The sequence below is a fragment of the Elgaria multicarinata genome, chromosome 4, assembly GCF_023053635.1.
Source record: "Elgaria multicarinata webbii isolate HBS135686 ecotype San Diego chromosome 4, rElgMul1.1.pri, whole genome shotgun sequence".
NCBI lineage: Eukaryota > Metazoa > Chordata > Lepidosauria > Squamata > Anguidae > Elgaria > Elgaria multicarinata.
The window spans coordinates 131660723-131686378 of record NC_086174.1 but is presented as its reverse complement, the minus strand read 5'-3'; positions in this window follow the sequence as shown (position 1 = coordinate 131686378).

Genomic DNA, 25656 nt, shown 5'->3' with positions numbered 1-25656 from the left:
GAAGTGGAAGGGATGGGGGCTGTCTTGACAGGGTCGCATTGGTACCACGTCCCCCCAAAACCCCATGGTTTTGTTTCTCCAGGATTGCAATGGGTAATCCCCATGTTAAGGAATGAGTGTGGGGTTTATGGCCGCCCCCCATGCCTCCCTGGCTCTTTCCCCCTTACCCCCTTCTCTAGCAGTTCTGCATAAACAAACATTTAGGATCCTCTGCAAAAGGGAAACTTCTCCTCACACCGGAGGCAACGCGGAGGCGTTCCAGCGGCTATTTGGCTCACCGGCCGGCTGGACCCCTGCCCTCTCCCTGGGCAGATGGCGACCAGTCAGGGGGCACCATCTGCCTGGCCACACCTCCGTATTGAGGATGAAGCGAGGATAGACAGCTGAAGGGCCATATTTGCTTCATCCTGAAGAGTTGGGGTAAATCCCTGACTTTTAAAATTTGGGGCTTCTCTGGAAAGCCCCATAACGGCTTAGAGGTGGCTGCTGTTTCGTATAATCGATGCAGTGTCACTGTGGAGCCACTCCAGGGCTTCCAGAGTGTATAGACAGCCCCAGGGACTGTGGTTTCTGTGCTCCGAACAATAAACTGAAAAATCCTATGTGGTATAGGATAGATCCCTTAAATGGCTAAATTGAGAGATGCATCTTTACACCCTTTCTAAAACCCAAGAGAGTGGTGTGTCTGTGTCAATTGTAGTTCTAATTAATAACCGTCCTATTATTTAATGGCATCTATGGTCCATTTGATTTCTGGAGTTATTTGCCTTTCAAAATAAACATTTGTTGTTACCAAGATTTATTGTAAGAATCCCAATAGATGTTGCCTTTATTCTCCCATATAACTATCCATAAGAAGTCACATTATGCTGGAACTGAGTCTTTAAGTGTTTATTCAGAGTATTACTTCTGTATGTACTGGTTTGTCTTTGGAAACATGGAAGCCCTTTTTCAGTAAAACTTGTTTAGGATTGGAAGCCTATGCGGCAGGGTTTTGCTATTTTATTGTTTTACTCTGTACAGCACCATGTACACTGATGGTGCTATATTATTATTATTAATAATAATAATAATAATAATAATAATAATAATGCCATAAACCAAAAGCAAAACAAATGGCAATGGCAAAAACAGTAAAACCAAAGAAGATAGAACAATTAATCATGAAACTAAAAGTAAAATAAAGCCTTTTAGGGTAATAGTTAGCTTTTCTAAAAAAAGAGGTTTTTTGATTAATATGTTTGGAAAATAGAACTAGAGATACCTCTTTAATTGCAGATTGAATATCAATATTAGATCAAGAAGAATTGGATTAGCCAAAATTACACCAGCTGCTTTAGATAAATTATGTGATGATAGGCTATTTTTGAATCACTGGACTTTGGCAGTGTGTCTCCTTTCGGTCTGAACAGCATTACCGTAACGGCATTTTCTGTGAAATGTATGAATATAGCAACGCTCTAAAAACTCTGTGCATAACGACTCTATTATATCTTCTGTTCCTCGTTAGATTTGATACCAGGAAATTGGCTGTGTATTAATGACAACAGTGGGAAGAGGACACAGTCATTGCGCTTCTTCACTTTGGGAAATGTCTGAGGGAGGAACTATGTATTACACACAACCAGCTGTAGCAAAATTCCAACAGCAACTTCTTTTGAGGGAAGAACAGCTTTGGGAGAGAAGCAATAGCGTGGGAGAGTATGCTTAATCTTTTGCTGCACACCACTTTGTCACCAACATTTCCCCTTAAGCTGCTTCCCCCTGTACTGGGTTCTAGACTTATATTTAGTCTTGCTAACACTCATTTAAAAACTGAGATGGGGTGGAGGTAAAGCCGGTGGGGGGCATTTCCGTTGGAAAAGTGGCAAGGGGGAGGGTTAAGCATCCCCCCCCACCTCTGTTTTTCAATCCCAAATTGGCTTTTCAGTTCTAAGTTTTCCTACAGGAAGCAGACATTTGGGTTTTGTTGCATGTATTTGCATGAGCCATGTAGTTCTTCCCTGAATGCTAGGCAGTAAATCCCATAAGCCACTTACAAACACTCAAAATAATAAGTCCAAAAGACCATTCAAATTCTGTAACTGATGATCTAATTCAGAATAGGTCTTCTGAAGTGGATTAATTTGGAAATGATAGAAATCTGAAATTAATCTGATTAATTTGGATTAATCTGTATCTATTCTGAATAGCCTGGATTTCTAAACCTGATTGTGATAAGTTATTAACAATGCTGAAAGGTAAATGTTTCACCTCCACCACCTCGCTTGGTCTTGAACGAGAATAGGAGGCTCATCAGAGAGGTTGATGTTTTTCCCATAGATACTCCCAGTCTCAATTAATCTCCCAAAACAAATCTTGCCTGTCACAGAAAACCAAGCCTCTTCCTTTCACCCCACCTCTTCCTTTTTGTCTTCAGTCCATTTTATATCTTTCCTGTTGTTGCTTGGCATGTGGTCACCAGCTCCCACTTCCTTTGGGAATGCTGCAATTACTTGCAGGTGGAGGCTAGCCGAACTTCCACATACATGGCCTCTCACATTGATTTAAATCCATGGGAGGCCTTGAGGCCACCTTACCTGTAGACTGATGCCCCCACACTCCCTTTCAATTGTACTGAAGGCAAAGGACATTAGGGATAGTGGCCATATGAAAAGGAGGACAGGGCTCCTGTACCTAACAGTTGCATAGAAAAGGGAATTTCAGCAGGTGTCATTTGTATACATGGAGAACCTGGTTAAATTCCCTCTTCATCACAACAGTTAAAGTGCAGGAGATATATTACAGTGACCCGATTTAAAAGAGGGCAGGGCACCTGCAGCTTTAACTGGCGTGATGAAGAGGAAATTTCACCAGGTTCTCCATATATACAAATGGCACCTGCTGAAATTCCCTTTTCTTTGCAACTGTTAAAGATGCAGGAGCACTGTCCTCCTTTTCATATGGTCACCCTAATTAGGGAGGGCTTGCAGTGTTTGGTGAAGACAGTAACTGTATCATATCATATGTTTTTGATCAAACCCTTATTCTGAATCGGTAACTCATTTTATTTGTTTTGTGGCTCTGTTCCAATTTGGACACTTTCAGATAATGGTTTGATTTCTCTTCTGGTTGAAAACAAAGGTTTGTTCCTGCTTTGGATTCAGGTTTGGTTTGATTCCCTAATTATGAAGATAAATATCTTATCGTAGCTTCAGATGAAAGGATATATTCTGGTCACTGCTGAGAGCAATATTATCAACATAAATTAAAAAAGAATGATGGTTATATTAAAAATTCTCACTGTTGGAGGAGAATTTATATTTAAAATTCACATATAAAAATTCCATGCATATGCCTGATATAAAAACATATTTACAATAACTTAAAATCCTTATGTCACATTATGTGCACTCAAACAAAAAAAAAAATGCAACATTAAAAATTTAGTGGGGCTGTTTTAAATTTATGAATAATTGAATTATGTGACTTTAATAGCTAATAGCAATATTTCTGAATTCATTTTGTATGGATGTTGGTAATTAATACATTAATGCAAATTCCCCATAAGAGACTGATAAAAATGCAGCTTTAAGATTAAGTAAGCAATCACAATAAATTGTTGCAAATGTCTGCTAGAGAAGATAATGCTACAAAGAAAATCTGTCCATGTTCTTTATTGCAGGAAGAAGGCAAATAATGAAAGCTGGAGTTAGTGATTGGGATGAAAAAATAATTCCTTAGGCTGGGCATTTGTAAAGTCGAATTCCCACCCCACTGTAAATCAGGAGAAACTTCACAGTAGGAGTAAAAGATTACCTTCCCCACATGTGGAGATCTTTAGATGTATGTTTCATAGAAATTCAAATCAAACCATAGCTTGATCACTTGCATGTAAATCTGAACACATCTACTGGGAAGATGATAAATTAATTTGGAGTACATTGGCTACATTTTGGGGTGCAGAGACAGGAGATTCTGCACATCAAATTAATCCAGTTGAACAGATCCTTTCAATGACTGCAGTTCAAAGATAGTGGTTGTGAATTTAGTGATGTTGGCTAAAATGGCACTCACATCATATTTATTTCTGGATTCCACCTCTAGCAAAACAGGTGATCTAACAGGAGCAAACTAGGGCACTAAGCCAGATTAGTTTCTCATGCCTGCAAATCTAGAAGTGAACAGAAAGCACACACTTTATTATGGAGGAATCTCATCGTAGGGAAATGCCTCATTGTGGGTCTAAGATCTACTGTTGTGCTGCTCTCCATGTGGATAAACTTGTATATTTGGATAAGCAGTTATCAATATGGGGACTGGCGGACAGATGGCTGGTTTGCAGAGGTTCAGCATGCTGGCATGGCTCCTGAAAAAGCACTGTGATCAGTGGAGAAAAATGACGCCCAGAAGTTCTCTTACATTGGTCATATAATTAGTATCTTACAGTGACAAGAAGGAAGGTATTTGCTATAGCACTTTTTCATTTTTAGATCATAGTTTCGCTTGGACATTTGCAGTATAGTATGGAATTTTTCCAACATCACCTGCCCACCCCTAGCAATAAACCCCTTTCCATTAGACATTAATGTGAGGCAGGTGGCTACCAGGAGGAGGGCCTTCTCTGCTGTGGCACCCCAGCTGTGGAATGAGCTCCCTAAGGAGGTTCGCTTGGCACCTACATTATATGCTTTTAGACGCCAGGTGAAGACCTTTTTATTCTCCCAACATTTTAACAATCTATAAATACATTTTAACATGGTGTTTTAAATTTGTAATTTTGCATTGCTGCTGTTTTTATCTGGTTGAGCTTTTTTATTGTATTTTATATTATGGTTTTATACTGTTGTTTTATATTATGAATGGTTTTAATTTTTGTGAACCGCCCAGAGAGCTCCAGCTATTGGGTGGTATAGAAATGTAATAAATAAATAAATAAATAAATAAATAAATAAATAAATAAAATTATAAGAATATTTGAGAAAGACCTCATAGACAAAAGCAATTCTCCTGGTGATATTCTTCAGACCAACCAATTAATTTTTTGCTAAAGAAACAGCAAGATACATCCTATTATGACAATATACACTAGGTCATGGCTTAGAGAGACAATCTAGGTCCTTTCACATCCTGTGTCTGATCAAATCGAGTATCAAGCTTCTGTTATGTTTTCCTTGTGTAAACATTCTAGAATGGACACTCTTTAGTGTGCCTATCTGAAGTCCTTCAATTGTGGTGACAGTAAAAATAGGGACACTTCCCAGGAATATGGCAGGCTACAAAAAGTAGCATAATAAGTTACTTATGGCAATATATCATCATCAACATCACCATACCATGGGCATTTTCGCATTTCCCTACTGTTGCTATGGCTTCCTGTTGCTGTCCCACAATGTTCACTGTTTTTAATGTTCACTGTTTTTAACTTTTGTAAACCACCCAGAGAGCTTCGGCTATGGGGCAGTATATAAATATTATAATAATAATAATAATAATAATAATAATAATAATAATAGCGACAATCTCTTTACACGGGGAGAGAAAGTGGCAGCAGCAACGACCACGTGCCCTGTTCAGGGGTCATTTTTATTGCGATGCTTTTCCTGCACGCAAGTTTCATTTTAAAAAATAAGTTGGATTTTCTGGGTCTTTTTTGTGACAGAAAAATGAGACGTCGTCTAAAGGACCCGCAAAAAAAGTGAGTGGGCAGTAATGAGCATGTGATAAAACGCTTGTCTGATGATGCTCCATGTTTGGGTTTTTGTTACTGTTACAAACATTGTGTTACCACTACTGAACAAAACAAAACAAGACACCTCCCGTTTCTTCTTTCTGCCCACAATGAAACACTGTGTGACATTAAATTCATTTTCTGCTAGAGGGAGGCTTATTAATATTCATTTACTGAAATTTTACAAAGATCAGCCTAAGTAATGTATAAGGATGGCTGAACGCATCACATTTTCACATGAAGAAGGCAGAGGGTTTTCAGCTTAAGGTAGAAAACAGATTATGAGAAACCAGGAGACTAACAGCCAAACTGAAAAGAATAAGAAGAAAATCAATGTCAGCGAAGTGAGCACATCAGATATATGGCATAGTAAGAACTCTGGCTTTAATATATCAGGGAAACTGCAGGTAGTGAGTATAGGCTGAGGGCTGCTGGAAAGCGCTTGAATGCTGACTTAGGAAAAAATGATTAATGTTCCACTCAGCAAACTTATTTTTCAGTTGCCCGCACACTTCTTAAGCAGTAAAAGTTGTGGATTGTACTTTGCACAAACTCCTCAATGTCCCTAACTGACCTCTCAGGATATCGTTCTAACAAGTTTCTTCAAGGACAGGCTCTGAAGGAGATTATTGGTCACTCCCAGAAAAGAAAGATTTCTGAGTTTGAGTTCTTATGGCTGAAATTTCAAAGGATCACTAATGCTAACGGAACAAAAGGCTTCCCAACCAAAATCTTACTCATTAATTAAACTGGCTGTATCTCTAGATGAGTTTTTAACGATTTCATCGCCCTGCCTCATTCACAGAAGTTTACAGGGGTCCTAATGATGCTGACTTCTACTTATAACCTTCTCGTGTTTTCCCACCACTTCTTTTGTCTTTTCTGTTCCTGCAGAAAACCTGTTAAGGAAAATAAGACAGAACAGTTGCACAATGCCTTTTGGTTGCCAGTACTTTGAGCTCCTCTAAACGAGCGATTTATTGCACCCTTGTGTTTGGCCACTCACGGAAGTTTGCATGATGTTGTCAACGTATCCTACCCTATCCCCTGGAAATTTCGCTTTTAAAAGCAGTACAGATAATGTGGTAATATCCGGAAAAAGTGGGATCTCCCGGTGTGTAAATTCGGTGTTGTGCAATAATTCCGCCAATAGACAGCACTGGAAGTAAACGGAGCATGCAGAGAGAGGAAGTATTCAATTGAAACCTCATGTAGCCGCCTCTTCATCACAACGATTGAAGCTGCAGGAGCCCTGCCCTCTATTGTACCTGGTCACACTAGGCAGGGCTCCTGCAGCTTCAACCGTTGTGATGAAGAGGGAATTTCACCAGGTGCTGCATGCCTACAAATGACACCTGCTGAAATTCCCTTTTCTATACAACTGTTAAAGATACAAGAGCACAGTCCTTCTTTTCATATGGTCATCCTATGTTGTCAATGCAGGTATCTTTCACTTCTTGTGATACTACGAGTAGCTCAGTTTCATTTTACTAGGTTTGTTAAGCAGCAAGCAGACAAGCAAACAAACATGCATCACCCTAAAAGCTATCATCAGTTTTTTGCTTCTAATTTACAGGTGAAAGTCATACATGTCCGTGTATTTCCCCATCAAGGAACAAAACAAAATAGGACATTTTGTCCAGCTAGGACTTTCCTTCTTCCTGTCTGCATGACAGCAATGACCTATTCCTTTCCAGTAGAAAAGAATGAAAATTGGTTAGGATGCTTCATGTCATGACAATATTTAGATTAGTATAAACAGTGCATTTTGAATGAATGAATCTTTATTGCTTGTTAGCCAACTAGGCCATTCGCAAACAAATAAAAGTGGCAAAATAACATATTAACATAATAACATAATAGCATATCCATACTCCATCACACCACAATCAGAAGAATAATACAAGCTAGTAATATAAAACTGATAGTAGGCTCAATTGCAGTACCAGTACTGGCCCGCAAGTAAGATTAGTAAAATTTAATCCTATATGGCAAACAGAAGCTTCCGTACCTCCAGCGCCCGCTGTACAAATTTTGCAGTCCTGAACGATATATAATGATCAGAGCCTAACAATAATATCTGAGTTACATTTTTAGGTGACATGTGGTTGAACCCGGGAATCAGGGGCACAAGGTATTGCTTCCTCAGCTCGACATACACTGGACACTCAGCTAGAAAGTGTGTCATGTCCTCAGTTTTGGGGCAGCCGGCTGGGCAGTCAGCTTTAGCGCGTGGATGGGTCCTGTAACGCGCTTTCAACTCCATTATCTGGAGTGAATTTAACCTGCACCGGGTAAATAACCATCTCAACTCATGTGAGGTAACAGAAGTTAAGTATAAAGGGGCTTTTCCCGGGGCAGTAATTATACTTTTGTATAACGTGTTTGAATGGCTTGCTTTGATGACAGCCAATGATAATCGTATTTCACAATCATACAATCTTCTTGAGATCTCCTCTTTAGCCCCATCAAACCCTCTTGTAAGGAGATAAATTTGTGAGCAGCCCAATTTGGCTACAGAATGGCTCATCTTTTCTGCCCATGAATCTTTCCCCATATCCTCGTATGTGGCCATAACCAGTGGAGAAACCAACTGGAACAGTATCTTTAGCCAGAAGGAGATTGCTGCTTTTAGAGCTAACGTTTTAATTGAATGACACGCTGTTTCCAGCCGGACAATATCTTTGGATGTTGATCTGGGGACTCCAAGCGCTCTGGTTAGAAATTTGTGTTGCTCAATTGCTAATGGTGTAATATCTGCATGGGCCCATACAGGCGCCCCATACAGGATCTGTGGGAGTAATTTAGCTTTAAACAGCTCTATTAAGGGAGCTGTCATCTTCCCCCCAGGCCCAGCTGCAAAACGGAAGATAGCATTTGCAGTTACATTGGCTGATAAAGCTGTTACTTTTAAGTGCTCAGACCAAGATCCCGAACTCTGGACTGTTATTCCTAAGTATTTGTATTTATTCACCTGGTCGAGCTGGTGGTTGTCAATCTGCCAACGGTATATCTTCCTTTTCCCCAAAAAAACTAAGATTTTGGTTTTATCATAATTAATCTGGACAGCTTCACTCGTACAGTATGCGCTTAGAGCTCTTAGCATCCTCCGCATCCCCACTTGAGTGTATGAAAGGAGGACAGCATCATCTGCGTACAATAACACAGAGATGTTCCTATCCTTCAGGTGGGGTGGGTTGAAATCAGGGCTAGACAAGGGGGAAACAATGTCATTTACATATAAATTAAATAGCAGTGGGGCTAACAAACACCCCTGCCGTACTCCTTTGTTAGTAGCGATGGGCTCTGATAAATCACCATCTATGGAGGTTCTCACACATAGGCTAGAGTTATAGTACAGCCCCTGTATTCTTCTAAGTAACCTCCGGTCTATATTTAGTAGTGTTAACTTCTGCCACAGGCGAGGTCGGGGTATGGAGTCAAAGGCCGCTCTAAAATCTACAAATGCGGCAAAAAGGGAGTGGTAAGGGGGGGATGTATACTTCCCTGCTAGGTGTTTTAATAAAAAGCAATGATCTATTGTAGATCTGCCGCATTGAAAGCCTGCTTGTTCTTCAGCCAAAAGATTTTCTCCAATCACCCATAATTCCAATTTGTCTAAAAGGTGCCTTGCATATAGTTTGCTAGAAATATCGAGAAGGCTTATAGGGCGATAGTTTTTGGGGTCAGCCTGACTCCCTTTTTTAAAAATAGGCACCACAATTGCCATCGCCCAGTCTTTAGGGAATTTCCCAGAACTATCAATAGTTGTAAATAAGGCTGTAAGCGTGGGGATCCACCAGTGGGGATAGTCAATAAAGAAGTCTGGTGGCATACCGTTCCTGCCTGGAGCCTATCCCCTCTCCAACTTATTTATCAAGGAGCCTACTTCTTCACAAGTGACTGGGGCCCAACTGGGCAGGTCCACATCTACCTCCTGCAATGGGGGAAGGCAAGCATTCTCATCATAGAAAAGGGAACGAAAGTGTAGTTCCCATTCATGGGTTGTGATAGCAGTATCCATAATTGGGGTCTCAGTGTGTCTTAGGGATGAAAGAAGATGCCAGAATCTGGATCTGTCATTACTTTGAAGTGCTAATGACAATTCAGTCCATTTCATTCTAGTATATTCAAGCTTCTTTTCTCTGATTAGCTTTTTATAGTTCTTACGCAGAACCAGGAAGGAGTGCGGGAGTGGGGCAATATCCATGTCCCTTAGTTGTTTGTGTTGTTTTATGATCTCCCGTTTCAGCTGTCTACAGGCATCATCATACCATAGGTTACCCTTCTTCGGCCTCAGAGTTTTCAAATGTCCTTTCCTTAGTAACAGTGGTTCAATAGCCGCCGTGATCTGGGCGTAACAATCTATTACTATGTCCGGTTGTTTAGAGGCGAACAGTGTGTTTCTCAGGGCCTGGAGACTCTCAGAGTGCCATAGATCTTCAAGTGCGCATAGGTCCACATTTGCCCATCTTCGGCAGCGGACAGAGCTGTCTGAGGGACGAGTTGAAGTTGACGTCTCATTGTTTGTTGGGACTTTATTTACACGATACATCTGTACAACCAGTGGCTGGTGGTCGCTGCATGGGTATACGTCTACTTTAAAAAGCTTTATGAAGCCAAGGGCTGCTGGCGATACTGCTACGTAATCAATAACACATTTTTCTAAAACTATAGTCACGTGTATTTTGTTTGAGTGCTTAGCTTAAATGAGGGAACCCGTTTCATCAACCCTTCTGCACTCCATAAAATGTCCCTGTTCCAGCAAGCTTTGGGGGTGTAGGAGGAGAAAAGGGGTAAAATGTTTACCACCTTTAAACTTGTTTCAACTGCTATGTTAAAGTAGGTGATCACTGTCATAATCAGGCCTGCTTCCCCCATCGCCTGCCGCTCCTTATCAAAACGATTTCCAAGAGAAGGGGAGGGAGGATCATGCTGAGTATTATTCAATATGGGAAGTGATTGTTGTTGTTTTCACAAGGGGTGGCTTATATTTTGGCAGGGCCTTTGCACCTCACTGCCCCCCTCCGCCATGGCAACTTGTGTTCTGAAAATCAAACCCCATGAAAATTCAGCATAGCGATGTTTTGTTTCAATGCTTTAATTTTTTTAAAAAATGTCAGTCTGTTCTTTGAAAATACATTTCTTACTGTGTGTAAAATTTAAAAAGTCAGCCTTTACTGGTTGCTAAGGTTACCAGATCTCTAATTTTAAGGGATGTCCCTTATTTGAACGGGGAATTCCTCATTCCATAAAGACATAGATCCACAGGAACATTTTTACATTTCACATTTTTATGGAACATAGTAGATATTTTATTTCAAGGTGAAATTACATGATTGGCCAGAGACCTCAGGGGGATCTACACTACTGCTTTAAAGCGCTTTAAAGCGCTTTATAACAGTTTTGACAACTGTTGGAGCCCAGGACACACTACATATACAGGTTTCAAAATGTTTTCAAAGTGCTTTAAAGTGCTTTAAAAGCAGTAGTGTAGATCCCCCCTCTTGTCTTTGAAGATAGGTTGCTGCTGAACAACTGTAAATCAGTGGGGTACATGATAATTTCAGCAGGCAGGAGGAAGTGCTGAATCTTCATACACTCACCAGTCGTCGTCCCCCCCTTCCTGCAATCTCTTTCCAACTGCTTTTCTCCTAGGCAGGCCCTGAGTCTGGAAATGGCCCTGGCTTTTGAGTAGTGGTGTTGGCGTTATAGGAGCAGTTACAGGAAGAAAAAGTGGAAGGTGAGGGAGAGGTAAAGTTCATCGTTCTCCACAGGGAATTCTGTTTGGCAACAACCCACAACTGAAGACATTGGTTTGCTGCTGTCGTATGCAGTTCTACCCTCTCATTGGTCCCTCATTGGCTCCACGTCCCCTTTCTCATTGGTCTCTCCTTTCTTCAGCATCCTGTCTCATCTGTCTACCTACCTACCTCATCTGTCTTCAGGAACCATCCTCCACCACTCTTCTTTTCACATACCTCCCCAGTTCTCAGCTGATTTTCCTGCCCAAACATTTTTTTTTATCTCTGTCATCTCTTCCTACCAACAACTATTCCTCTTCTTAGGCCCAGTCTACATGGAAACAGTATGAGAAGCGCATTGAGGTTTTATCTGAATTTTCATTGAATCAGCTTTGGCCCATTGGTGGCAGAGTGTGTGTTACTTAAAAATCTGCTTCCACAGGTCAAACTGCAGTTGAAAGTGTGTTATTTTGGGGTTGGGTGGGCGGAGTCCCACCAGATGAACTGAACATCATCAAAGGTGCAGATGCAGCTCAGCAAATGAGAGGGGCTTGTTCCCCACCCCTGTCCACGTTCCCAGGCAAAGTGATCCAGGCAAAGTGTAATGAAAGTGCTGAATTAAGACCCTGTACTTTACCCCACACCTCTCCCTTGTCAGTCATCATTGTGAAAGGTTAAAACAGTGCTACATGTTGTGAATGGGTAAAGCAAGCTATTGCCCTATTGTAGAAGGGAAAAACAGCACTAATGCACAGTAGTGCTAAGTAGGAAAGGAAGCCTGGCTTCAAAAACACCCTAATACAAGTGGGGAAAAAGAGGGAATGGGGAAAAAAGGTGGCTAGGGTCACTACCAGATAATAGGTCATAGAAACAAGGCATGCCCAAGATTTAATGTGGGGTGGGAGGATGGGGCACACTGCAGTGGGAGCCACTTTTAATGCACTAAAATGACTTGCTGTGACCTGGTGACAGCGTCATCTGTCACAAATGGCTCTGATGTGCTCCCCACCACCACTAAATTGGCCATGTAGATTGGGCCCTTGTCATTGTGTCAGGTATTTAGTTCATCATTCCCCAGTGATGTTTCACTTCCCCCACATATACCATATTGTTTGTACACATTCTGAATACTCATAGCTTCATCTTGACCAGTTAGAATATTTATGAATATTCCATCAAACCACTGCAGCCCCACTAATACTGCTGTTCCCAATGGATAAGCAACCTGTGACAGATGCATGATTAGAAATGCATTGAATGTGGATAAAAAGAACTGAAAAGAAATCTATCCATTTTGTTTGAGCCCTGTAAATCCAATGAGACATTGGCTATATATAAATTATCTTGGCTACAATCTATGACAAAACTATGAGCTCTTTAAAATCCACATTGATTTCACTGGGACTTAAGAGTGCATAATTGTGGGTTGGATTGTGACCTCTGTGTTTTATTGCTGTAGTCATCTTGCCCTAGTATCAGAACAATAAAATAAAATGTGAGTAGTGAGATTTATCTCACATCACACAATAAATCAGAAATAAAATAAAACAGCAAATAGTTTGCCCATTAAAAAAGCAGCCCTTGCATTCAATTTCCTTTATCTTTTTGGCACTGATAGAGTTTGACTCATCAAAGCTTTTCATTCCGGGATATGCTGAATAAAAAAACTGACCTTCATTGGCTTCTGAAAAACAATCTTAATGTTTGCTCCCCATCCCAATCCTTCCATTAGGCATGAACACTTGAACTGATAGTGTTCTAGCTGTGAGTTTTTACATTCCTTCAATACAATCCAGATGTTTTAGCATTAATGAACAAAACCCTCTCTTTCATGAATAGGGCAATTTCCTCTCCACGCCACAACACGCTTACAAAGAAGAAGTGCTGAATTAACACAGCAGCTGTATTGGGTGCATCAGCCTTTAGATTCAGGGCATGGCTCACCTTGCAGTCATAACTTTTTGATTTTGATGGGATACAGAGGAGCAGGTGGTATCTTAAAGTCAAACCAAGAAGTGCCTCTAGTGCCAAACTTTCCAGAACTAGGACCCACCTGCAACATCTTTGACACTAATCAAATTTTGCTTTTATTTGGTAGATTATTTTTACTCTCTCTCTCCCTCCCTCCCTCCCTCTCCCCCTCATCTCCTTTTCTCTCCTGGTTCATCTTTCTCCTTTACAAAAGATAGCACTGATGCCACTGGTGTGCTTCATCTTTAGTAAAGTTGAGACCAGGGTCAGTCTAAGACATTTTGCTGCATGAGGTGAAAGACAAGATGGACTGGCAGTGGAATCTTACTCCAATATTGGCCATGGGACAGAGTCATCCACTGCAACTGAGGACATAGTGGTGCAGGGCAGACCGCTTGACACACACAGTTCTGACCAACACCTCACTGCTGCTCCCCACCTCTCAGCATGTATTGCCTAAGCGGACACTTCATTTTGCCTAATGTTTGGGCTGGCCATGAACTATCAGTTGAAGACCCCTAATGCTGAAGTTAATTAAGGGCAGAAAACAATAGGGAAGCGGAATTCTAGATTCCTGTCTGTTCTTGGGCCAGATCTACATTTCATGTCATACCAATACGGTCCCATCATGGTGACACTATATCCCTCTTGCAGATTTATACCTCGTAGTGCACACAACGACATCTGTTGCAGTATTTTGGATAATACAGAATAAAACGTGGGAAATAACACTAGAAAAACAGTATATGGAGTACATGGATTGTGTAATTAGGGGTGTCACAAGAGTCCAAAAAGGGAGTGGCGTCCAGAGGACTCCCTCTCCCTGTTTGCACCCTTGGGATCTGTTTGCCAAGCCTCTATGCTCACCTGGACCCACTGAGCCCGGTGAGTGGGTCCAGCTGCTGCCCGATCCCTAAGTGAGTCACCATTTTGTGGGAATCTAATGTTGCGTAAGTGGCAGCTGTAAACGGGGCATTTACACAACATTACAGGCATGGAGCAACTCCTTGCCACTACCAAGGAAAAGAGTCCATGAATGCTTGACAGGTGGCGGGGACAGGAGTTGCCCACCAACCTGTCGTTCTCCCCTCCTTGCAAAGAGCGGGGAATGTTTAGTTGGCAGGCAGGGACAGGGACTCTGGTGGCCACCATTTTGTCCCATTTTCATGAATCTAGAAGCCCTAACCACCATTTTGTGCAAAATGGTGGCTTGCTAAACAGATTCCAGGGGCACATGCAGTGAGGCAAGCAGAGGTGAGCAGCAATAGCAGCTCGATGAGCACCCAGCAAAACCAGGTGCAGGTGAGTCCATCCGTCCCTATGTGTAATGTACCCCAACAGTTATCAATGCATTTCAATACCAATAAACAGCACTAGTGTAGATCTAGCCTTGGTCATATATTGCACATATGATTCCTGGAAGATCCACACAGATATCTAATTCCCCTATAATCTATTTCTCTGGATAAGTTCTCTGAATAAGTTGAAGACAAAATGTTATGTGGCTCTTCATATTCAGAATTTTTGAAGTGTAATTTTCCACCCCCCTCCTCCCATTCTCAGGAACCGTCCTTAATGAAATTGTCTAGAAAGTAAGCCCTGGAAGGGGTGCCCCCCAATGAACATGAAATTAGGCTTGAGAAAGAAATACCTTTAGAATGTTGTAAAGACACAAAGCAGTATGGAAAAACTTTTACATAAGCTTTCATTGCTCACTAATAGCTGGTGTAAAATGTGCAAGGTTTGCCTAGGAACCCAAGTACAAAACATTTTATGAGAAGCTGCTTCAACGGAAGCGGAAATGGATCATAGGTGGGAAATGTCCCAATTCTTACCTCAGTGAGCAACCAATAACTGAAGAACAGGAATCATGGGAGATCTTTTCTAAATGCATCGGCTTATGTGATCCATCATAATTGGATTTATGCTTCATCATACATTAACGAAAACCACCATGTTCCGCCATCTTTCAACTGCCGGGATTGTGCAATTTGTTCATTTGTCTTCTTTCTCTCTATTAGAGTTATACTCTGTGATTTTCTCACAAGAGAGGGGAACTGATACATGCCAGCTGCACTCTCTCTGACAACTGCCATTGTCTAATGGGTTTAATTATCCAGAACAATGTTGGAAGGCTGGCTAGAGGAGGGCTCCATGATATTGGGAAGCACTTGAGTCTGGGTGGGAGAGTCCAACCCTTGAGCATTGGTCTTCCACTGGATTATCATGACACAAGCTTGAGATGTTCAGGTAGGGTGCCCAGTTGTCCTCTTTTACAGAAGAAGTCCTCTATTTGAAGAGCTGCCAGAGGATCATCCTCTATTTGAACACTTCCTCTAGTTAATGGGCTGCCCTATTCAATTCTGGTTTAATGATGAGGAACCATATGAACAGTTGCCCATCAACAGTTACCACCTTAACAGCAGACTGAACAGGCAGGCATATGGCTCATCTGGTCACACTATGGTGAGGTGTACTGTATTTCTATTTAATTTATAATAATTATCTTTAAATTGGCATCTGTTTACATAAATTAGCATATACATTTTTATGCAAATCACTACCTTTTCTTGTCCTTTTTTGGGGTGATTCATAAGTGGCTAATGTATATTCAGGCCTAAGATAGGTCACACCAGCAGTGTCACCACCATATTGTCTCTTGCATGGGTAGTCTGATGAAAGCCCCGTCTCTCAGCCACAGGTTATCCCTACAACATGAGGATAACAATATTAGCCTAATTTATAAGATAGTTGCAGGGTTACTGAGATAATGTATATGAAGTATTCTGAGCACAAAGGAATGCCACCTAAAATGTGTTATTTTATTAATTCTTATTAATACTAATACCATTTCTATATTGTATTGCTATGTATACCATTATATTAGGATTATGCACCACCTGAATCTGAGCTGAAGTGGATCTAAGTGCAACCTTAGATCTAGGAAAACTATAGAGCCCCCATCTTTGTGTAAAATGGCAGCTCTAATTGAGGAAGCACAGCTAAGGTAAGTCTCATGGATGGTGGGGGCAGCGGTTCTGGGTTCTGGGGTTGAGCAGGGAGGGAGGAGGGTGGGGAGATGGTACCCGGGTACCTGCAATGACTGAGCCGCTTTGGAGTGTACATGTGTTTCCAAACCTCACTTCAGAACGGAATCTGAAGTGGGTCATCCAGTCCCGAAGTGCCCCAAGTTGAATTGGGGCTGATTCGGAGCTCCCGAATTGGCCTCCGAGGTGAGTTGGGGGTGCTGGTGTTCTGCACAGCCCTACGCTACATTATTATTAGGAATGAATAAGCTTCCCACTGCTCACGCTGAAAGAGGCTGAGCCTTTGTGAGTGTTCCAATAAAACATTCCCAAAGGCTCGAGGACTTTGCAACCACTCAATATAAATGCCTGCCAGTGTTCAAGAGCACTCAAGAGCACACCTGCCTCCCCCTGTTTCAAGGCCCAGAACCAAACCTTGGTGTATGTGAAAGCCTTCGTTATGGCAGGTGTTCCCAGGTCTCAGTGGAGCATCTGGGACTGGGTTCTGGAATCCCCAGTGAGAAACTGGTGTTGCAGCTGCATCATTTGGTAATGATGTATGGAAGACCAATTTCCTGCCATGGATTCTGGGAACTGCAGTTCCAGTCTATGTCAAGAAAAGATGCTTTGCTGGGGCCTGTGATCACTGCCTCTGCCATGTTTGTCTGTCTCAAGTTAAGTTTCTGGGTCTTGGGATAGGGAAACGCTGCGGCAATGACTTTCAAAATCGACATAATGACAGCCCTGTTCACAGGAGGGTGTGAGTTGGGCCACTTCAGTCCTGCTTAGAACATCATGGGGATACTCTAAGTATTATTACTTTGCACAGTTGCTAAAGATTCAGAAGTGAGATAGGCAAAATTTATACTGTCAAACATCCTGGGACCAGTGACACCTGAAAAAAAGAAAAAGAGAAGAATGCTAGTAACTGTTTGGTGATAATGAAACAATCGTTTAGCATTGGAATCTTTGGCTGCACAACTGCAACATAAAGTACACTAATCAAATGCAGACATAAAAATTGCTATTATGAACAAATCAGCAGTTGCTCAGTTAGGACATTTTTAGAACATTCTGGGCTTCATATTGTAAAGTTCCCCTATCTGTTTTTCATTGCAGTGTTCTTAGAATGTGCTTCCCCATTATTATTTTCTGGGCTGAGTAAAACGGCTGAGTAACACATACTGTGCTTCTTGCTTGTGCTGTTCTGCGCTGGAGCTATTCCAGCAAAGCTATAAGACATGAAGCACTGTTTGTAAAGGCCTGTGGCTGATGCAGGATAAGGGAATCTTGTATCGGGAAGCCCTGTGCATGCTCCTATGTACTAGAAACAACAAGCAATTATGACAGAAAGCATAAGATACCATTGTACAGCTGCATCTATAAATTCTTGTCCTGGAGCAGAGCATTTGGTTGCCTACAGGATTCAAAGAAGAGCACAATCCACTTGGTAAAAGGTTAGCAAATGAAACTGAACTTTGGGATGGGACGCACACTGATCACTTATTTTTATGTGCCTCTGGCTGACTATGTTTTGTCCACAGGTTGTCCTGGTCAGGCTCATCGGTATCTGTGTCTGCTGTCTAAAACTACCACTTCTCTATCATGGCTGTCAGATCTCAGTAATGTGGGATCTGGCTGCATAAAATGGGAAATGTGCCTGTTTGGTGAGTTTTAGTTGCAGAGAACTATGGGAGATGCCATCAACTGCTCACACTGGTCATCTTAACTGTGTTCAGGGGAGACTCCCAGTAACTAGTTTGGGTAGTGAAGAGGTAGCAAAGGCTATCACTAGGGGTGTAAGTATTTTGCTGTACACATTCAATGCAAATGTGTTGTGAGTGAAAGCCCAGGGTGGAAAATACTTTGTGTGAGTGCCCCTTTTACGCTACCCCTCACCTACCAATTGGTGTCATCCCTGACTCTACAGATATCGCCCCGTCTAGCCATGCCCCAAGTGAGCAACTTACTCGGTCAAGATCTGAGTCCAAACTGAAGCCTTTTGTCCTGGAGACTCCATTGTCTCCTACAAAATGGAAGCCCTGGCCCTGTTTCTCCAAGAGTTCATGCCAGCATTGGTGCATTCTTCTCCATGCAACGTGGGGCTATGGTAGAAGGGAGTGCTGGTCTAAGAACTGAAATTAGGTTCAAAAGGCTCTGGTAGCTCTGCAGTTGTGCTCGGTCCTGGAGATTCCTCTGTTAGCACCACTGATACTTTGGCCTCAGAGTCCATGTTGTTGCTGGACTTTTGGATTATGACATTGCAGTCTGGCAACATGTGGAGGACCAGATGTTTCCCATCCCTGCATCAAAAACTTGAGAGAGCAAAGTTATCTGCAACTGGTGCTGAGAGGCTGAGTTGGCAGCAGTCAAATACCCTTGGGGAGAGCCTTCTACACCCACACCACTGATAAGCCTCCATCTCAAATTGGCAACAGCTTCACCTCTCCAATGCAGATCTGAAAGAATGGGCAGATTCGTAATGGGAGTAGACGTTCCTTAAGATTTGATTTGATTTAAGGAGAAATAGATTTGGCTGCCAATGCCACAAATCTCCAGATGACCTCATCTGACAGTTTTATGTAGATGTCAAAGAATTTGTGAGAAAGGATAGAATGCTGTAGGAGCAGTAAGCAATCATTAATTGGGAATGCATACAGAATAGACAGGGACACTATAGTTGAGCCATCTTTTTGCCTGAAATTAACATTTTGCCTTATTCCGAGGGAGCAGCCGCTTTCATCATCGGCAAGGAAATCATTAGAAAACCTGACAATGATGGATGAATGGATAAAAGTAAGATGTCAGCAGGAGAATCCAGCAAATGCGGATTTGAAGGATAGTGGCCGTGGTGATGAAGTCAGTCTCAGTTCCTATCAGGATCAAAGAATGACCCGTTTGTGCAGGTAACATGGATCCTTTCAAACCTGACTATGTGAACACACATACCCCCCACAGTCATTTGAGTGTACTCTAATGAATTTGATTGCTGTGAAATGAAGTGAGTGACTTCCTCTAATTCACTTTGCAACCTCAGTAGCAAGTGGAGTGAGTCAGCTAACCCATCTGAGGGCTGCGTCACCAGCAGGCTGACTGTCAGTTGAACTTGAGTTCTAAGTAAGCCTGCTTGGGCTTGTGTTAGGAAGGTGGGCAGATCTACCCAGGGGATCACATAAAGGCGTTGCTGCAGGAGGTGCACTTTATATCCTTTCTTCCTAAACCACCTTCATGTTCTGCCTCTGTAAAAGCAAGCCAATTGCTTTGTTAAACATGTACACGTTTGCTATTTGGTATGACGCACTCGCCTAAACATTACTTAATTGCTAATTGACATCAGGGAACCTCTTCAAAAGCAAGTCTGTTCATGGTAGAGCTGCCTGGATTGTGTGTGTTGTAATATGTATATTTTTCAGTGTTCTTCGTACTGGATTCTTTGCTCCATTGCACTTCTGCCTGTGCAACAGCTGCTCACTGGCTGATTGAAACAAGCAGGAGAGAACATATTGCTATTACTGCTCACCCAGGGTTCAGTTTCCATGGATGGAGGATTATGGTATATCTATCATACAAGGTTTATTTACATATGTAGACAGGCTGAGAAGAAGATAGGGTGGTGGTGTGTGGATTTTTAGCATTCATAGAACAGATGCTTGTTCTCTATCAGATTTCTAGGGAAACCCATAGTCCCACAGAATTTCCTACAGAGAACAAAGTCAGGTCTCTGCCTCCTTTTCAAACCAGTTGTTGTGTTCCTGCAACACAACAACAACAACAACAACTTATTGCTTAGTCAGGCCATGCGCATACAGAAATATAATAAAATACACACACACACTTCACTTGCCCTTCCTTAGTGTGGTCGTGGTGGGAAGAAACATGAGTCATCTCTGCCTATCACCTGTGCTTTCTCTGGTCATCCTACCTCTCACTGAAACATCACCAGAATGTTCCTGGGTATCAACTGTCTTTTGTCAGGTCTTAAGTGGCATTTTCCCAGGGAAGTCATGCTGAAGAGACTTCCAGATGGAGGGCTCCCAGTGCTGTCAATGAGAAGCCACTGTGCAGCTCTTCCATCTTTTCTTTCTCAATGGATTATCTGTGGTAAAACAAAAGATGGAAGACGAGGTGGGAAAACATGGGGGGGGGGGCCCTGACAGGTTGAAGACCATGTCATCTGGACTCCCTGTAACATTCCATGAATGAGACAGGTCAATGCCATCATAAAAGCTTAGTCTGAAAACACTCTGGTAACTCTACTTCCTGAAATATGACCTGGAGTCAAGAATGACAGAATCAGAAGGGATGCTGTGGGGTTATCCTGACCAATCCCCATTGCATCACAATATTTTACAGTATTGTACATGGATATCCAGCCAGGACCCACACTCAAAAGATTCAAAGGTACCAATATGAGCCATGTCCATTTGTGTGAAAGAATGATAGAGTTTATTAATGGAAAATGGATGCAGTTAAGAAAAGAAAAGCTTACACATTCCCCTCAATTGGTAGATCACAATCCCCTCAATTGGTTTTTGCATTGGTCCCTGAATACAATGGACACCATCCCAGGGACTTTTAATCTGAGCTGGTGGTGCACCTTCCCCCTCTCAGACAAGAACATGTAACAGGCAAAGCTGCCCAGGATTTTATTGGACCTCACCTAGTTTCATACTCTCAGAAGGCGCACCCACACCTACCTCCCTTCACCAAGGAGGAGAAAGAGGGAGCTTAATTTCTTGGCAGGAAAGAAGGTTTCTCACAGCAGGGTAAAACAATCCTAAGTATGAAGTGCACTGAACAGCTATCTGCTTTATGTTAGTAGCAAACAACACTGAACTTCACTATGTTTGTGTGAACCAACTCTAACTTGATAATAAATGCCAACTGCTCTAACAAATAAGTATACACATGCTACTAGACACTGCATATGACTCTGGGTAAGTTCACATCTGACTCCTTGTCATTCTTTTGAAACTAAACCCAATACATGCATTAAAGTCCAGTTCAAGGTGCTGGACTAAATGTATAAAGCCTTATGCAGCTTAGGGCCAGGGCCGGCGCTGCCATAGAGGCAGCTCAAGCGGTGGCCTAGAGCACCAAGCAAAGGAGGGTGCCGAACGGTGCACCCGGAAGCTGTTCTCCTAGAGTGGCTTCCGGGCGCGCTGTTCCAAAGCTGCCGCCCCGGCCGCCCCCCAACCCCAGCATCCTGGCTTTGAAGCCGGCGCTTGGCCGGAAGCCGCTCCTGGCTTCGAAGCCAGGACGCTGGGGTTGGGGGGCAGGGTGGCAGCTTCAGAACGGCATGCCTGGAAGCCACTTCCGGGCACGCCGCTTTGAAGCCTCCGCCCTGCCCCCCAACCCCAGCGTCCTGGCTTTGAAGCCAGGAGTGGGCGCGGGGGGCAGGGCGGAGGCTTCAGTACGGCGCGCCTGCTTAGGGCGCAAAGTAGTCTGGCGCCAGCCCTGCTTAGGGCCTGGTATCAGATCGTTCAACTCGGTGATTGCTTGCTCCCAGAACAGTTTCTGTCAGTACGAACCCTCTTGTGTGATTGTTCCCAGAGTCTAAATCTGATCTTTTTCCAATATCCAATGACCTCTTCTTGTTCCCATAACCGATTTGATGTCTTGTGGTCAAGAAAGGGCAATAATAATTATTTTCGATAAAAGGCTCTTCACTACTACCCAAAGGCGTAAGCAAGGTAACGCATAGTGTGAAAAAATACATAGGAAGAATGTAGAATTACTGCAACTGTTAGTTGAAAGATCTGAACAGAAAATCCAGGAGCAAATCAATAAGGCTTTTTCAGCGAGGTATTCCATCAGTGTAGAATGGTAATTGTAACCTTGTGGTGCTAAGCTTTAAAGCCAAAGCATGGTAATTGCATATTAGGAGCATAATCAATCTGTTTCTCTGCTGTTTACTTTGGAATGAAGTTTGAATAGGAACAGGGGTGGACGGGGGACCATAATGTTTTTTCATTGACGCATGCTAGCACTACTGTGAAAATGAAAACTTTTTGACATACAGAGCACCAGGTCATAAAGAGCTAACACAGATTTATCCCACAAATTTAAATGGAGCTTTATAACCACCTAGTATCATAGTGTAGGGTTCCAGCGTGCAGATTGTTCCAGCAGTCGGGCTGCACTACTTTACTTTCTGCACCATCAGGTCCATGTTTTACCACCCACCTTGCATCTTGCACTCTATTCCTTAAAGTTACAACCTTAGTAGCAATATCAGCTACCCATGGGGTCTCTAGGGTATTGCCCATGGCATCAATGCCCCCATGGACACCTCTCTTGGTGCCCACCAGGCTCTTTGCTCCTTCTGGTGTTTTTTTATTATTATTATTCTGTCAAACCTTTTAAAAAATTGAAAAAGAAGAATTGGAGACTGGCTTGCAGCGAAGTGAAATGTTGCTCTGCAGCAGCATCTTTATTTGGCTTCAAAAGAGTGGCCTTATTTTTTGGAGTTCAGACCCCATCTCTGCCTTATACCTAGGGCATGTCTAGACCAGAGGGGTGGAGAGGGAGGATCTCACGATATCTCACAAGATCCTCCCCCTCAGTCTACACATGGTGCGCGATGTCCCAAGAGGACAGAGGACGTCGCGCCCACCATTTTTTTTGAAGATGAGCAATTGAGCGCTCCAGCGAAAAGGTGGGTGTTTTTTTTAAAAAAAATACTCCCATTCCCCCGACCCCACCCCCGATGGGCACGGAGCTCCAGAACTCCGTGCCCCATGCCTGGTTCCCAGCGCCTCGTGGTTACTTGCGAGGAGCCGGAACGAAACCGGGACGGTGGCCCACACATCCCGCTGTCTCAGGATCATCCTGACACCACAGCAAAAAATGGGATAGAAGTGTAGGGACATCCTGGGGAAAGGGAGGGATCATCTCTCCTTGCTTCCGGGGTATCCTGTGCGTCACATGGACGCACAGAGACCATCCCGGGATGATCCCTGGGATATCGCCCTATCTAGACATGCCCCTAGATTCTTGAGCAAATTACCCTTTTCTTTCTTTCTTTCTTTCTTTCTTTCTTTCTTTCTTTCTTTCTTTCTTTCTTTCTTTTTGGTCTTAATTGTTTGACCTCTGGGAAATGAGTGTTCTGTGACCAGGCAGGCCCACCAGTCATTTTATGAATGGGCAAAGTGCTCCTGTGACAGAAATTTTGGGAGAACGCCAGTGGAGCCTGGTGGCTCTGTTTTTGGTGGGGCTGTGAATCAGAACCAGCCAAAACTGTAAAGTAGCTATCTAATGTGCTGGACCTATTTTTCTGTCATCCAGTCATTGCTGGAATAGATTTTTCCCCAATTTCTCAAGTTTGTGCAAATTCACCTTTCCACAAATTTGCATACGCAATGCACAAATCCCCCCATGCACTTTCCCATGCTTTAGCCTTAGGTGGAAAAGCACATTTTCAGCTAGTGTTTTTTTATTTTTTGTATTTTTCTACGGCTAAATCCAACCCGCAAATCCGTGGAATCCATGCAGCTTAGGAAAAGACAGTCCATTGCAGAACCTGTGGGTTGGTTTAATAGAAATCTGAACTCACTTGATTCCATTGCAGATTTCTGTGACATCCCTAATAAATATACATGCTTTGCAATGTGAAATGTAGTGTGGTGGCTGGGAAAAAGGCAAATTCCATGTTAGGCATAATTAGGAAAGGAATTGACAAGAAAACTGCTAAGATCATCCTTCCTTTATACCAGTGGTTCCCAATTAGCGAAGTACTGCGGACCCCTTGTTTTTCAAATGCCAAGCCATGGACCCTCTACTTTTGAAAATTTTGTTATCTCTATGGTAAGTTACCGGTGCGAAGCAATTTTTTGGAGAAAATAAGGAGTAGCCCCTAATACCCCTTTTTAGGTAAACTAAAAAACAGACCATAAAATTTGTGATATTTGTGATATTACCACGCAAAAATGACAATGATTTAGTTAGGAATATAAAGACGAATTTAATTTTACTAACATCTCGTTTACAATTGAACAAATTATGACATGTCTAGCAGCTACTAAACCTAAATGTGATGGGAGAAATCATGCCTCTTTTTGTCCCAAACAATCCCTTCCACATCCGGTTCAAAATTTCCTACTTTTAATCTCAAACCTGGATCAACATTGAGTGTATTTTCTTTTATTAAAATGCAGACCTTGCAGAGCTAATATGTGAATGGTGCCACGGCCCCCCTGGGTGGGTTATGCGGAACCCCTGGGGTCCGCGGACCACCAATTGGGAATCACTGCTTTATACAAATGTATGGTGCAACCACACTTAGAATACTCTGTATAGTTCTGGCCACTGTGCCTAAAGAGGGATATTGTAGAGATGGGGATAAGTGCAGAAAAGGGCAACAAAAATGTTCAAGGGATTGGAGAAAGCTTGCAGCCGCTGGGATTGTTTATCTTAGAAAAAAGGCAAGTAAGAAGGGGGGAGCATGATAGAGGCATCCAAAATTATGCATGGTGTGGAGAATGTGGCTAGGGAGACATTTTTCTCCCTCTCTCATAATACTGGAACCCAGGGTCATCACATTGGGGCTGATTGATGGTAGATTCTGGACAGATAAAGGATATACTTCTTCACACAATGCATAGTTAAATTAAGGAATTCAATAAGGCCTTAGCTAGACCTACCTGATAGTCCGCGATGGAGGAGGGAAGATCTCGCGCTGCGATTAACGCGAGATTCCTCCTCCGTTTACACATGAGGCACGATGACCTCAGGAAGAGAGGCGTCATGCCCGCCATTTTTTAATTTTTAAAGAAGACGGAGCGCATGAACACTCGTGCGCTAAAGGTAGGGTTTTTTTTAATTTAACTTAATTTCCCCACTCCTCTCACCCTACCCCCGATGGGCGCAGCTCCCATCTCCGTGCGAGGAATCGCAAGGAGCTGGGTCAAACCGCAGCAACGGGCCACGCATTCCGTGGTCTTGGGCTCAGCCTGAGACCGTGGAAAAAGCGGGCCCAAAGTGGAGGGCTCTATCCCAGGGCAAAGGAGGGATGATCCCTCCCGGATCCCGGGATCCCCTGGGTGTCATGTGGACACACAGGGACAATCCCGGGGTTTGCCACGTGATAAAGCCCGGTCTGGCTAAGGCCTGACAAATTCACAGAGGAGAAGGCTATCAATGGCTACTAGTCCTGATGGCTATATCCTAACCTCCAGTTTCAGAGGCAGTGTGCCCATGTACACCA